General features: G+C 42.6%; 1 protein-coding gene across 4 annotated transcripts in view; it reads right to left on the reverse strand.

Moving 5' to 3' along the window:
- Positions 1 to 16,542, reverse strand: part of MAP9 (microtubule associated protein 9) — a 173,076-nt gene that overhangs the window by 144,168 nt on the left and 12,366 nt on the right. The gene's annotated exons all lie outside the window — the stretch shown is intronic.

The following is a 16,542-nucleotide window of genomic DNA, read 5'->3' on the forward strand; positions in this document are numbered from 1 at the left end:
TTAACGGGACTGCGACATTGTTTGACACTATTTGGGACCATTGTGCTATAAAAATGCACTGATTACTGTATAAATGTCACGTGTTCCCTGGGAGGTGTTTCTAACTGTAGGGGGGGGGGGACTGACTGGGAGTACAGAGAGATTGCTGTTCCTAATCACTAGGAACAGGCGATCACTCTGAACTCCCCTGTCAGAACGGGGATCTGTTCATTTACACTGACAGATCCCCGTTCTGGCTCTCTGTGGAGCCATCGTGGATGGGCGGCGGACATCGCAGCCACTGGCCACACGCATTGGCTCCACCGCCAGTGGCGCACAGGATGTAGCTGTTAAAGGAACCACCGTACAGCTACGGCAATTCGCGAGAACGAGCCGACCTGCCGCCGTATAACGATGGTGGATGGTCAGCAAGTGGTCAAGGTGAAAAACCTTCTGTACTGCAGCTGCTTCCCCTTTTTCTTACCTGAACCTGATCGTTCCAGCAACAGGGACGAGCACAGCAGCTCCAGTTGCTGTCTCAGGATCTCATTGAATAGAAAGCAGCATAAGCCATTGGCTCCCGCAGCTGTCAAACAAATCCAGTGACACAGGAGCCGGGGGCGGGGCTGAGTCCTGCTGTCTGTGTCAATGGATGCAGCAGCAGGACATGGGAGCATGCCCACATGAGTGCCCCCATGGAAAGCTGCTCTCCGTGGGGGCACTCGATGAGGAGGAGCTAGCAGCGCACCGGGGAACCCAGAAAAACAAGGATTAGGGGCCTCTCTGTGTAAAACCCTTGCACAGGGCACGCAAATATAACATATTTTTTTTTTTTTTTAAACAAACCTTTACAATCACTTTAAGCAGAAGCAGGTAGATGCATGCACTGTATGTTTTCAGGTGCCACCCGTTCTGTACACTCCAGCACAGTAGTGACATCACTAAATCTCACTCCAAATGTCAAAAGAGACTAGCAATCATAGGCAGCAATGCCTCTCACAAAGCAGATATACAGCAATGAGGATGTAGGTAGGGCTGGGGAAAAAAAATTGATTTAAATCTTGAATTGAGTTGAGAGGTCAAATCGATTAAAAATTTAAGCAAATCGATTTTTTTTTTCACCACTGTGCCGGTCCTGAGGTGCTGCAGGCAGGAGTTTTTAGGTGAGGCCAAAGCCGTAGTCCGCAAGGCCAGATGCCGCGGACTAGGCCAAAGCTGCGCCCTCGCCTAAAAACTCCTGCCCACAGCTCCTCAGGACCGGCGCGGCAGCCATTAAAAACTGGTTCCAGAAACTGACCGGAACTGACTGTATTGGTGCAGAAAAAATGGAACTGCACAGAACTGCATCTGGTGTTAACTGGCCCTTAATAAAATGATTTTGGCCACTGAAATAAATGAATGCTCAAGCGCTAAGGCTGGATTCACATCAATGCAGTTTTAGTGCTTTTTGCATTTTGCAGATTTGCACTACAGAACGTGTTTCATAGGAAACCATGTTAAATGGACCGTAATGCAAATCTGCAAAATGCGAAAACCACTAAAACTGCATAGGTGTGAATCCAGCCTAAACGCACCTATCGCTTAGATGCATTTGCACATGTATCTAGCGTTTTTTCTGCCAAAACGCTGCCGCTCCTGGATACACTGACTGTGGGGGTTTCTTTCTGCCTCTAAACACCCCCTGCCACTAAACGCCTATGTGTGCAAGGACACATGGGCTAACATGAAGGGTGTTTGGAGGCAGGAAAAATCACCCCTAAGAGCAGCAGAAAAAAAACCCACAAAATTCACTGTGCATTGGACCTAAAACCTAGAAGCTGGTTGGTTACTAGGGACAGGTGCTCTATATTCTGTGTGCTCCAATTTTAGTAAGCGTCTTCCTGTGTGTCTCATCTGCAATAATTCTCTTCTGCCTACCAGAAATGTTTCTACTCAATGGGCACTGATCCACTATGTGAAGCTTGGTATGAAGACACTCCCATGTGCATTTGTAGAAAACATGTCATCCTGGGTTGGCCAGTTAAGAAAGCTGAAATATTTGACCCGAAGGAAGACCAGGTAAACAGGTCAGTAGCAGTTATAGCAGGGATGTACCGGTAGCATAGTGGCTGTTGCAGCACTGGAGGGGGCCCTTTGGCATATAAGTCTGCTATAATGTGCAAATATGCTGTGCATAGTTTCATATTATAGCCCAGGCCCCGAAGACCCCGTAGAAAACATCAGTACCCCTTTAAAGGGCAACTGCTGTGAGATTATGCATAATGATGGGCTAATGCTCTTGGGCCAATGGATGAATAATTGGAAGCTGCTGCAAGCTCGTAGAGTACCATCACATGGATACACATATTGGCTTAAGAAGTACTGTCAGCTAGCACTGGTCAGTTGAAAAAACACAGGTTTGCTTTAAGTGTCAAAACTACAATGACAAAATTTTTTCAGAAGCAGAGATCAGCAGTGGATGTCATCTGTTCAAGGGCCATTCCAAACCACCTAAAAGTTAGCAAGTAAAGCTTCGGTGTGAGGAAAGTACTTGTTAACTTCAATGTTTCCTTCTCCAGATGCAGGTTTGAAATTGACAGATGAATAGCAAAATATTGGCAATTTGTGCCTGAGATTAGAGCTGCACGATTCTGGCCAAAATGAGAATCGCAATATTTCTGCTTAGACTAAAGATCACGATTCTCTCATGATTCTCGGCTTAACATCATCTTTCACAATATACATATATAACTCTACTGTTTAGTTTTTTATTAATTCATTAAAAAGTGTTTTTTCCCCAAAAATTGCGCTTGAAAGACCGCTGTGCAAATACAGTGAGTGACATAAAATGTTGCAATAACCGTCATTTTATTCTCTAGGGTCTCTGCTAAAAAAAATATATTATAATATATATATATATATATATATATATATATATATATATATATATATAATATAATATATGTTTGGGGCTTCTAAGTCATTTTCTGGCAAAAAATACTGAATTTAACTTGTAACCAACAAGTGTCAGAAAAAGGGTTTATGCCTCATACACATGGTCGGAAATTCTGACGGAAAAAGCCAGATCACATTATGTTGTCGGAAAATCCGATCATGTGTGGGCTCTATCGGACTTTTTCTGTGGGAATTTCTGTCGGAAAAAGTTTGAGAGCTGGATCTAAAATTTTCCGACAACAAAATCTGATCTGACTTTTTCCGATTGCGTCTAGAGAATTCCGATGCACAAAGTGCCACGCATGCTCAGAAAAAAATTGGAGATGAAAGCTATTGGCTACTGGCCTCTACGTAGCCCCACCATACGTTACCTCATTCCGAACGGTCGGATTTTCTGACAACTTTGTGCGACCGTGTATATAACACAAGTTTCGGCCAAAATCCGTTGGAAAAAAATCAAACGGATTTTGTGGTCGGAATGTCTGACCGTGTGTATGGGGCATTAGTCTTTAAGGTGGTTAAACTTCCCTAATTTACAGACTAACGTTCATTCCTTTGATCTAAAAGTACTAAGGCCGCGTACACACGGGCGGACTGTCTGACGGACTTGGTCCGCTGAAACGTGTTTCAGCGGATAATCCGCTCGTGTGTGGGCTTCAGCTGACTTTTTCGGCGGACAGTCTGGCGGACTAAGTCTTTCGGAATTTCCGTAATATAGTCCGTCCAAACTTGTTTTCAGCGGACAGTCCGCTCGTGAGTAGGCTAGTTCGACGGACTAAGTATGGCGCATGCTCAGAAAGGATTTACACGGCGAAAGGTTGCATTGCAGTGTATTGGACGTCGTATTTCTAGTCGCGTCGTACATGCTGTACACGTCATCGCGCAAGCATTCGGCGGACTGTCTGTTCATCGTGTATGGTCAAGTCCGTTCATTCGAAAGTAGGACGGACTGTCTGTCGGATTGTCTGACGGACTTAGTTGGGCAGACAGTCCGCCCGTGTGTACGCGGCCTAAGTGTTAACATGTATCTCTTTATCTCCGTCTAAGTGAAGAATTGTGATCTGATTCTTTAACAATTATTCGTGCAGCTCTACCTGAGATGTGTTCATAATTAAAGCCAATACATATTTTTACATTGCTAGTTGTAATTGTCCAAATGTTATGCATTGTCCAAACATAACTGCAATAAAATGCCAAGTCAAAAGGTTAATGGAAAACATTTGCTTTTGCAAAGTATTACATGGTTAGAGACATCTGTGCAGACAGAACATGTATGCAGATTTTATTTGCAGTGTTTTGCTGCCATCTTGTGATGAAGATTGTCATTTATGTGGCACAGATATATTTTGTTATAGCAAGTACTCTTACTATTGCTGCCTACGTATTAAGCTTTATTTGGAGATTTTGTCAGGGAAAATTTGAATCTGAGACATACAGTATATCTATGATATTAATTAGTAACTGTGTACACCATGTGCTCATGGCTCTACAGTTACCAGGAGTGGAACACAAAACAAATACCAACCAGGCAAAGTGACCATTTCATACACCTTCCCACTTCCAAGCAATTCAAGAAGAAAAGCTAACAGCTATACTAGGGCCTGTGTTGACAGGCTTCTGTTTGCTTTAAGTGGATTTTGCCTTACCATACAAATCTATAGAAATGATAAACCCACTTGAAGCCGGTGAACTGAAGGTCAATGCCTCCTGTCCACAAATTCAGAATGATCTTAGGAGCTTCTCACACTGCTGTAAATTGATGCCATTGACACAATCCCAAAGCCCTTCAACACAGGCCTGTAAAGAATATGTGTCTTGTTTTTTACATGTTTTTTTTGTTTTCTAACAAGGGCAGGGATGGTATGAATCTTGCTTGCTTTTTTTTTTTTTTAATGGAGGTTGTAACCTATTTTAGCAATGTTAAAGCTACCTTGACCTGCCCTGACACATTTCTAATTTCATTAGAAAACGACCTTGTGGTGCTTGCAAGACTTTAGATTGTTCGCTGTGCCCCTGTGGTACAAAGGGACTTGACTCAAGTCCTTTACCTAATGTCATGGCCTTTCAATGGTCAAAGACAAAATACTCTATCACCTATTCAACCCTGGTATTTGACAGGTGAATTAAATTACAAAAGCAGTACAGTGCAGATATTGCAACCTAATATTAATTAATAGTACTAAATAAAATACAAAATAAAATACAAATTGTCCAATAAACATCAGAGGAATACAGGAATGATAGGATCGATATAAGAAGTCCCATGTGTTAGGTGATCTATCCAGCAAATTGGGGTGACTTTTGTGATCCCCTCCACCAATGACAGGAATGGACTCTCATCTCAAATAATGGACCCCTGAATAATCAGACAGGTCTCATAAAGCATTTCCCATCAAGGGTTAACGGATGAATCCAGCTCCTATTGATCACTCCTGGGGTTTATCATATCTCATATCCCATTAGTCTCATAGTAATTCCATGTGTCATATATATAAAAGAAATAGAATAGCAACATCTAGTGCTCTCTGTATAAAATCAATTTATTTAAAACAAATAGAAGTGCACTCACATTACAACGCACTGCGCCCCAGTGCTGGGTAATATGCGATAAGTATTAAACAATTCCGATGAGCGATCATGCCCGGATCAGCATATGGACAAGCGGGTGACGTCATGACTTCAGTCACGTGGTATTCCGGAATACCACGTGACTGAAGTTGTGACGTCACCCGCTTGTCCATATGCTTATCTGTAAGTCCACCCTAAAAATCCCTGCATCTATAGACATCCATAATCTAACACTAACGTATCTAGCCTTGTAAAGAAGAAATCAGTATACCAGAACTTTTCTGAAGCGGTGGAAGCTCTGCAGAGGACACAGCTGACAATGGCTGTGAAATGAATGGGGAGCGACATCACACATTGAATAAAGCCTCGTACACACGATCCAATTCTTGGCCAACAGAGCGTCAGACTTTTGTCCAAAGGGCGTGTGCCGGGAACTTGCCTTGCATACTAATGGTACACAATTTTCGGCCAACAAACACGAACGCAGTGATGTACTACGTGGAATATCAGCTCTTGAGCGCTACCCTTTGGGCACCTTATGCTAATGTCGTGTTTGATGAGCATTCCGAGCATGCGCGTTTGTACTTTTGGACTATGTGATGGACTTGTGTACAGACGAGATGAAAATCTGACAACAGACGGTTGTCCGTCAAATTTACTAGCCTGCCATCCAACATTTGTTGGCCGAAAGTTGGACAACAATTGTCTGATGGAGCGTACTAATGGCCGGATTTTAGGCAAACAGTCTGTCATCACACAATTCCCTGCCGATAAACAAATCGTGTGTACGAGACTTTACTATGGGGCTTCCGTTGTCGGATGTGTCCTCCGCACCCACCTCCACAGCAAAGCCGTGGCTGACAGCTCAGCGTGGGATCAGAAATTCTGCCGCTGGAGGTCGGGTCGGATCGGCTTCAAAAAAGATACGTATACTGATTTTTGTTTCTTTTTTTTTCTGATTTTTTACAAGGCTAGATAGGTTAGTGTTGGATTGTGGATGTCTATAGATGCAGGGATTTTAGTTTTGGGGTCGACTTCTACTTTAATTTTACACAGAACAGGGAAAGAATAGAACCCCTGTCAGCTTTTTATTGCAGTCTGTGCTCCCACTAGGAAGATTTTGCTCACTTGCTGTCCAGTTACAGGGAAAAAAACTGTGACGAAAAAGACATCAACACACGGGGGTTGATTTACTAAAACTGGAGAGTGCAAAATCTGGTGCAGCTTTGCACAGTAACCAATCAGCTTCCAGGTTTTATTGCCAAGGGTTAATTGAACAAGCTGAAGTTAGAAGCTTATTGGCTACCATGCACAACTGCACCAGATTTTGCACTCTCCAGCTTATTAAACAACCCCACTTTGTTTAGTAAAATGGGTAAGGCCGCGTACACACGCGGGGACTGTTCGCCCAACTTTGTCCGTCAAACAGTTTCGGCAAACAGTCCGCTCAAAATTAGCATGGACGGACATGCCCACACACGACGAACGAACAGTTTGCTGAAACCGTGCGCGATGACGTGAACGGCACGTACGACGGGACGAAAAATACGACGTCCTATACACTGCATTATAACTTGCGGCGTGTTAAGCCTTTCTGAGCATGCGCGGAACTTAGTTTGTCGAACAAGCCTACACACGGGCGGACTGTTCGCTCAAACAAGGTTTCAGCGGACAGTTTTACGGAATTTCCGAAAAACCTTGTTCGTCAAACTGTCCGCTGAAACTGTCCGCTGAAAGCCCACACACGAGCGGACTGTCCGCCCAAACACTGTTCAGCGGACAAAGTTGGGCGAACAGTCCGCCCGTGTGTACGCGGCCTTAGGGTTAAAATCTCTGAAGGTTATTACTACGAGTGTCTTCCTTTCCCAATGGCAATAGCTTCCCTCATTGCTAGTTATGATTATCAGCTGGAAATTCAAATCTCTTTGACGGGGTCATGGATAGCGATAAAAACTTTAAATAGGAGTTTCCTATTTTACTCTGTATTCTAAAATAGATCTGTTTATCATATTTGGCACAGTAAGCAAGAAATTAATTTACAATTTTTTTTTTACAAGTTAACTCCTTTTCTGAAGTCACTATAACTAAAGCCTAATAAAAGAGCTTTTTTCACAACTTAGGCTCTACGTAGTGTCTGAGGTATAAATATTTTTAAGTAGCCTGTGTTGATAGAAATATGAAAATTGTGGGTTCTCCCAAAAACACTAGTGGCCTGGAACTTTCTAGGAAGGCCCAGAGCTTTAAGGAATGAATGAAGCGTAGATCCTGCATAACAGGGTGGAAGGGAAACCAGACAACATAGATTTAATGTTTTAAAAGGAGATGTAGGAGGTATACTTAGGTGATTGTCTGAGAATATGTTGTGATAGAGAGGAGTGTAGGAGATTCCATACCAGGGAGGGGTTGGACTGTAGTGCCGCGTACATACGATCGGAATTCTTGTCAGAAAAAGCTCTACTGGTTTTCCCAACGGAATTCCGCTCAAGCTGTCTTGCCTACACACGGTCACAACAAATTCCGATCGTTTATAACACCGTGACGTACAACACATACGACGGGACTAGAAAAAGGAAGTCCAAATAGCCAGTAGCCAATAGCTTCTGTCTCGTAGTTGAATCTGAGCATGCGTGATTTTTGGCGTGACGGAATTGCATACACGCGATCGGAATTTCCGATAGAATGTTTTTCCGTTGGGAAAATTGAGAACATGCTATAAATTTTTGGCTGGCAGAAATTTGGACAGCTAAATCTCCAATGGAGCCTACAGACAGTCGCATTTTCCGATGAAAAGCTCTCAGAACAGTTGAGTCTGGAAGTCATCAGGTGAACGCCCCTCCTTCCATCCCTAGTATTTTCTATATAGGCAGGAGACAGATAGATTTTAGCCCTTGTACACACGGTTGGATATTCCGACGGAAAATGTCCGATCAGACCATGTTGTCGGATAATCCGACTGTGTGTGGGCTCCATTGGACTGTTTCTGTCGGAATATCCGACCGACAAAGTTTTAGAGCTGAGCTATAAAATTTTCCGACAACACGATCCGATCGGACTTTGATTGTTTGTAGAGAATTCTGATCGTACAAAGTGACACGCATGCTCAGATCAAATTCTTAGACCAAAACTATTGCCTAGTAGCCTGAACGTAGTCCCGTCGTAACGAACGAATATCATCACGTTCCGAACGATTGGATTTTCCGACAACTTTGTCCGACCGTGTGTATGCAACACCAGTTTCGGACAAAATCCGTCTGAAAAAATCTGACGGATTTTGTTGTTGGAATGTCCGACCGTGTGTACAAGGGCTTACAGTAATCAGGTGGTAATCAGGCGGTTGGGACCGCTTGAATGGGGTTAAAATCTGTTGTTGCAAGATACAAGTGGGAACTCATCTGTTGGTATGGTGCCCTCTGCTTGGGTGTGGGCCGATAATAGGGGCCAGGTAGTGGTAGACCTGTGTAAGGTCTGTGGGCAAGTGTTCCCAAGTTAGATTAAACCTTATACAGTCATTTTTCCGGTCAATGCAGTAAGGTGAAAAACGTTCTGTAATGCAGCTGGCCCCCAGAGCCCACCCCCCTTTTACTTACCTGAACCCAATCTTTCCAGTGACGAGAACGAGCCCAGCAGCTCCAGCCACTGTCTTGGGTCCTCTTTGAAAAGATTGATAGCAGCAGCAGCCATTGTGGTTCCCACTGCCGTCAATCAAATCCAGTGACAAGGAAATGTGTGATCACCGGATGTATACATAGCTGTTATTTCAAAAGACTTTTATTTTGACCTCACTTTAGAACAGACTTTAATGCACAGTGGAGATACATGTTATATGTATGTATGTATGAATTGCCTGTAGATATGATTTCTATGTATTTCTTTGTATGACTCGCGCATCTTATGCATTTTATAATGGTCTTGCAATTTTCACTATATGAATAATGACGATGGTGAATGTTAGTATATTAGGGTACATATTTGTAATCACGCACGGTTTGGGAGTGTAATGGAAATTTGTAGGTTCTGTATAGAATTGTATTCTATTTTATATGCATTGCACAATGCCCTCACTGTGCACACGGCACTAATAATGTTTTCAGTACATGTTTTGCATTCTTTCGAGTCCTGATTAGAATTAGCCTGCCTATGTAACGCCCCTTATTACCATAAACGTACAATTGTAATATTAATATGATACCTACGTAATCATGTGTATAAAAACCTTCAAATGCGTCATAATAAAGGAGAACGGTTATTTGGCTATAGTCAACTTAGCACCTAGGAGAATAAAGTGAATACAAAATTGAGTGTATTTGGGAATGTGGGGGATTTTTTCATTCAGGAGGGCAAATGCTGGGGATTGAGGGGCGGCATGGCCAGTGACCTTGCGGATTAGGGCAAAAGTCTTATTCCAGAAGTTTCTGATTCTGGGACATTCCCATAAAATGTGAACGAGCGATCCCAGGTGCCCGCACCCTCTAAAACATAGGGGGAGGACTGAGGGTAGAATTTAGCAAGGCGGGTGGGGACAAGGTACCAACGGGTGATGACTTTAATGTCCGCCTCCATTAAGGACGTGTTAAGGATCCCCTTGAAGGCTGTAGTGAAATGGGTGTGCCATGAGTCCAGATCCCACCCACGTGATGTTCCCAGCTCAGCATGTATTGCGCTTTTTCCTTTGGTTCGGCTAGCGCCGAATAGATCAGAGAAATCCCTCCCCTCATGTCCATGGCTGACGAGCACCAGAGTTCATACGGTGAAACAGTGAGAGGGAGGGGGTGTTGGGCTGTTAGCATGTGCAAAAAGTGGGTTATTTGATGGAACCGGAATCTTTCTGTGGCGGGCATCTCCAGCTTAGAGATGCATTGACTCAGCTTAAGTGGCCCTGCTGGGTTGAGAAAATGTCCTATTCTGTAAAGGCCTTTGTCTATCCACCATTGGAATGCCCTGATATTCTGCCCCGGCTGAAATGAGGGGTTGTTGAAAATATGTGCGAGGGGTTGCCACTTGGAAGTAAGGGTGTTGGACTTATGTATCGTATCACATAGGGCGAGGGAATGAGAGAGGGTAGGGGACATGACCGGGGGGTCTAGATTTTGGAGGGCGCCATAGTAGAAAGTCAATTGTATGCTTAGGGATAGCCTGTCTTTCCATCTCTAGCCATTCGGGTTTAGGTCCTCTAGAGTAGACATTAGACATCTGGCAGAGTTGCACCGCCTGATAGTACCACCAGAGATTGGGCAGTCCTAGACCGCCTTTCCGTCTCGGTCTGAATAGTGTTTTCTTGGGGAGTCTATTGTTGGATTTGCCCCAGGTAAATTTAATAATTGCCGACTGAAGGTTCTGTACGAGAGACTTGGGAACCGGAATTGGCAGAGAGCGGAAGAGGTACAATAACCTAGGGAGAAGGGTCATTTTGACTGCATTAATTTTCCCCATCCAGGACATCTTGTGGAGAGACCATTGTTCAAGATCATTTTTAAGTTTTTTAAACATGGGTGGGTAATTATGGTGGAACAATTGACCAAAGTTGGGTGTAAGCTGGACCCCTAAATAGGGGATGGAGGAGGAGCTCCAGGAGAAGGGGAAGTGCTCTTTTTGCCTATTTACTAGGTCGGGGGATAGGGAGATGTTGAGGGCTGTTGACTTGGCCATATTAACATGGAGTCCCGAGACCTGTCCGAACTTTTGGAGGATGTGAGGGGTCGAAATGAGGGGAGAAGTGATAAAGAGAAGGACGTCGTCCGCAAACAGGGCGCATTTATGTGTCGCGTGGCCACATTTCACTCCCTGAATGTCTGGATGATTCCTGATGGAGATAGCTAACGTTTCGATTCCAATGGCAAAGAGGAGGGGAGAAAGTGGGCAGCCCTGTCTGGTTCCTTTGCTAATTAAAAAGGGGTCTGAGAGGTGGCCTTGGAGTCTGACCTGTGCTCGGGGTTGGGAGTAAAGAGCTTCAAGGAGGTGAAGGAAGCGGGGACCAAAGCCCCATCTTCTAGAACGCCGAATAAATAGGGCCAAGTGATAGTGTCAAATGCTTTCTGCAAATCTATGGAGAGGAGGAAGCCCTCCTGAGGAGGCCCTCCGTCCCACCCCGAGTTAAGAAGGGAAATAATATCCACCACTCTCCTTATCTGGTCCGGTCCCTGCCATCCCGGGATAAAGCCCACCTGGTCCTTGTGGATATAATTGCCAATAAAGGAACCCAATCGGTTAGAGAGAATTTTCGTCATTATTTTTAAGTCATTGTTAATTAATGAAATAGGCTTGTAGTTGCTTACTAGGCTCTGATCTTTCCCTGGTTTAGGAATGACAGAGATGTATGCTAAATTGGCTGCAGGGTCCAAGGGCGAGGTTTGGGACGAGAACGGTTATTTGGAAAGATACGCTCAGCATCTTTTCAAATAACCGTTCTCCTTTATTATGACGCATTTGAAGGTTTTTATACACATGATTACGTAGGTATCATATTAATATTACAATTGTACGTTTATGGTAACAAGGGGCGTTACATAGGCAGGCTAATTCTAATCAGGACTCGAAAGAATGCAAAACATGTACTGAAAACATTATTAGTGCCGTGTGCACAGTGAGGGCATTGTGCAATACATATAAAATAGAATACAATTATATACAGAACCTACAAATTTCCATTACAGGAGGCAAAACAGGAATTATTTTATTCATTCAATTTTGGATGTGAGAACACATTATACTGTCTGCAGCCACCCACACACGTATAGGGTTTCTTAGTAGATGGTAGCGTGGGTTTTATAACAGCTTTTACTTCAATGTCCCCGAGGCTATGGCTTCGGTTGGAGGCATATACAGTATCTCACAAAAGTGAGTACACCTCTCACATTTTTGTAAATATTTTATTATATCTTTTCATGTGACAACACTGAATAAATGACACTTTGCTACAATGTAAAGTAGTGAGTGTACAGCTTGTACAACAATGTAAATTTTCTTTCCTCTCAAAAAAACTCAACACACAGCTATTAATGTCTAAACCACTGGCAACAAAAGTGAGTACACCCCTAAGTGAAAACGTCCAAATTGGGCCCAATCAGCCATTTTCTCTCCCTGGTGTCATGTGACTCATTAGTGTTACAAGGTCTCAGGTGTGAATGGGGAGCAGGTGTGTTAAATTTGGTGTTATCGCTCTCACTCTCTCATACTGGTCCCTGGAAGTTCAACATGGCACCTCATGGCAAATAACTCTCTGAGGATCTGAAAAAAAGAATTGTTGCTCTACATAAAGATGGCCTAGGCTATAAGAAGATTGCCAAGACCCTGAAACTGAGCTACAACACAGTGGCCGAGACCATATAGCAGTTTAACAGGACAGGTTCCACTCAGAACAGGTTTCACCATGGTCAACCAAAGAAGCTGACTGCACGTGCTCAGCGTCATATCCAGAGGTTGTCTTTGGAAACAAGACATATGAGTGCTGCCAGCATTGCTGCAGAGGTTGAAGGGGTGGGGGTTAGCCTGTCAGTGCTCAGACCATACGCCACACACTGCATCAAATTTGTCTACATTGCTGCCATCCCAGAAGGAAGCCTCTTCTCAAGATGATGCACAAGAAAACTCGCAGTTTGCTGAAGACAATTAGACTAAGGACATGGATTGCTGGTGAGACCAAGATAAAATAATTTGGTTCAGATGGTGTCAAGCGTGTGTGGCAGCAACCAGGTGAGGAATACAAAGACAAGTGTGTCTTGCCTACAGGTGGTGGGAGTGTCATAGTCTGGGGCTGCATGAGTGCTGCCAGCAATGGGGAGCTACAGTTCATTGAGGGAACCCTGAATGCCAACATGTACTGTGACATACTGAAGCAGAGCATGATCCCTGCCCTACGGAGACTGGGCCGCAGGCAGTATTCCAACATGATAACCACCCCAAACACACCTCCACTGCTTTGCTAAAGAAGCTGAGGGTAAAGGTGATGGAATGGCCAAGCATGTCTCCAGACCTAAACCCTATTGAGCATCTGTGGGGCATCCTCAAAGGAAGGTGGAGAACCACAAGTTCTCTAACATCCCCCAGCTCTGTGATGTCGTCATGGAGGAGTGGAAGAGGACTCAAGTGGAAACCTGTGAAGCTCTGGTGAACTCCATACCCAAGAGGGTTAAGGCAGTGCTGGAAAATAATGGTGGCCAACCATTGGGAGAATGACTTGGGGAAAACAACCACAATCCACTAGTGGCAACAAGCATTGTGGTCTATATAAAAAGCCACTAAATGCTCTGCACTTTGGGAACTAACCCAAAAACTGTCCCTTAGATGGTATCTAACCCCATTAGCTTTTGTGACAGGATTTAATAGAAAATACAAACAATTAGAGACCATTTTTTAAAAATATTGGCCCATTTTATTAAAAGATAAAGACCTTGCATCTACCATTCCAAACAGGCCTAGGTTCATCTATAGGAGGGCCCCTGGCCTTAGAAACCGGCTAGCCCAAAATGTACCAGACCCTCCAAAGAAATTGGTCACTTTCTTGGATGGCTCTGGTTTTAATTTCTGTACCAGGTGTCGTGCATGCAAAATTACCAGGGGTCCTGGGACAACTAAAAAAATGCTTAATTTTACATCATGTGTTTAACGGGAGAGGAATTCAAGATTAAACCTCTCATCACTTGCAATTCAGATCACGTATCTTACGTATTGGAATGTCCGTGTTCATTGCAATATGTAGGCCGCACTACAAGACAACTAAAAATCAGAATAAATGAGCATCTTGCAAATATAAAGAAAGGTTTCCCCAATCACAGTGTCTCGAGACATTTTAAACAGTACCATAATAGTGATCCTTCTTAGTGTAGGTTTTATGGGATTGATAAAATCACGAGACACTGGAGAGGAACACATATGAAAAGAGAAATTTCGAAAAAATGAAACTAGATGGATTTATAAATTACAAACTTTGCAGCCATTGGGAATGAATATCGAACTTGATCTAAATTGTTTCTTATCCAATGATTAACGGATTGGAAACAATTTTGGAAATCCCTCTGTCTATAGAGGCACACAAAGTAAGGCCTACCTCGCTTTCCAATCTTGGCCCTCTAGCCTCTGTCCATTTCCTATGATATCTTTAGTTTTAAATTCATATTTTTTATCGAGTTGTTAATCATTTTTTCTGATTACACTCGGGTGTTATTTTACAGGTTTTCTTGTTTAAGGCATGCACGCGCTCTTCTATGTGATAGGCGCTCGTGCATATTTACATTCATTTGTTTTATTTTATGGTTGGTATGTGCTTATGTACATGTCTTCTCCCAATGGTTTGGGAGGTGTAATACGTATTTGTGCACATTTTTTTATATTCTTTCCAATATATTTTTTTAAACTTTTTTTATTGTTATATTTTAAAAAATTTTATATTTTTTTGTGCTGGAATCATGCAAAAGATTAGTAACTCATCTGCCATTTGTTTATGATTAGTTAATCATGTGCTTTTTGTATATATTTCTACTTTCGAATGAAAAATGTATTGTTGCTGCATTATCCTACAAATTATATATTGTGGACATGAATGTTAATGATTGTATCTGTTCGTTGTGTTGCCTGTATGGTACTGGGGCTGCGCACGACCTGTTTTTCCTTTCGCTATAATTTGTTAGGGATTCGATATAATTGCCGATTATATTCACTATAATTCGATAAGGATTTGATATAGTGGCCAATTATATTCGTTATAATTCGATAAGGATTCGATATAAATGTCAATTACTAGCGCTCGTTGTGTTGCCTGGGTGTACTGAGGCTGCGCACGACCTGTTTCCCTATTCGCAATAATTCGTTAAGTGATTCGATATAAGCGGTAATTACGAGTGACCCAGTACGCTTCCTGAAGACGTTAATAACGAAACGTACATCGGAGCGGTACATGGTCACGCTATTCGACGCCACTTCCGGCCCTCTGGTTCGTCGGTCTGCAGGCCTGGAACGCACGCCAATATCGAATGCGGAAGGATCTTTTTCCTTGGGTCGGAGAGTGAGTCTTTCGGTCAGAGCGAGCAGTCCCAGTACCATGTAAGGAGCCTTTTGGCTGTCTGTTTTTTACTTATTTTTTATTAAAGTCAGTATTATGCTATGGATCTTTTTGTATCTTTCCACATTTGCCGCTTGAGTCTGTGAAGAGAGACATACCATCTACTATCATTTGCATCAGTATCCATATGAGCAGGTATTATCCTGTACAAGCGTTATTTGACTTACTTTTTAATTAAAGTGGTCAAACGGATCTGGTAAGCAGTTTGGACTTGCATCTTCATAACTGGTGTAGTGCTGCGTGTATGGTGGAGGGAGTCGCAAGCATTTTTCCCGACTTGTTGCTATATCACGATTAATATCCGTTTTCCACATTCTGGATCAGCAGAATTCATTTTTTGTAGAGACACGTCATTGGGACTTTACATTGCTAATTATTATAATTATTTTTGGTGGTTCACCAATGTTCACTATTTCTTCAGTGTAATTATTGTCATCATATATGTGCATATTTTTACTCTGGTGATTATTATATTGTCTTAAGCATTTTTGCCACAGTTATTGTAAATGAGTGGTTTAGGAAATATTTTTTGCAGAGCGCCCCTAATTATTGTTATCAATAAAAACTTATAGATGAAAAAAAAAAATAATAATGGTAATAATGGTGGCCACACAAAATATTGACACTTTGGGCCCAATTTGGACATTTTCACTTAGGGGTATACTCTCTTTTGTTGCCAGAGGTTTAGACATTAATGGCTGTGTGTTTAGTTATTTTGAGGGGACAGCAAATGAAAAAAGAAATAATAAATATTTACAAAAATGCGAGGGGTGTACCTCACTTTTGTGAGATACTGTATACTGTACAGTAAATATACACATATTTATCTGCAATATTAAAAATTGTTATTTATTGTTATGTTGGTTTAATAAAGGCCTGATGGCAATTTAACTTCACTTTGTGTTAAGTGTAATATTGGGGTTAAGTGCATGGTGGAGTTTTTGTGGGTAGTTTAGGAGTTTTGGATGGCGATCTCTGATTTACCCTAGTCAAGCTCCAGTAATTGT

This window comes from Lithobates pipiens, unplaced genomic scaffold, assembly GCF_037356315.1.
Source record: "Lithobates pipiens isolate NorthernLeopardFrog02 unplaced genomic scaffold, aLitPip1_a1.2 Scaffold_13, whole genome shotgun sequence".
Classification (NCBI taxonomy): domain Eukaryota; kingdom Metazoa; phylum Chordata; class Amphibia; order Anura; family Ranidae; genus Lithobates; species Lithobates pipiens.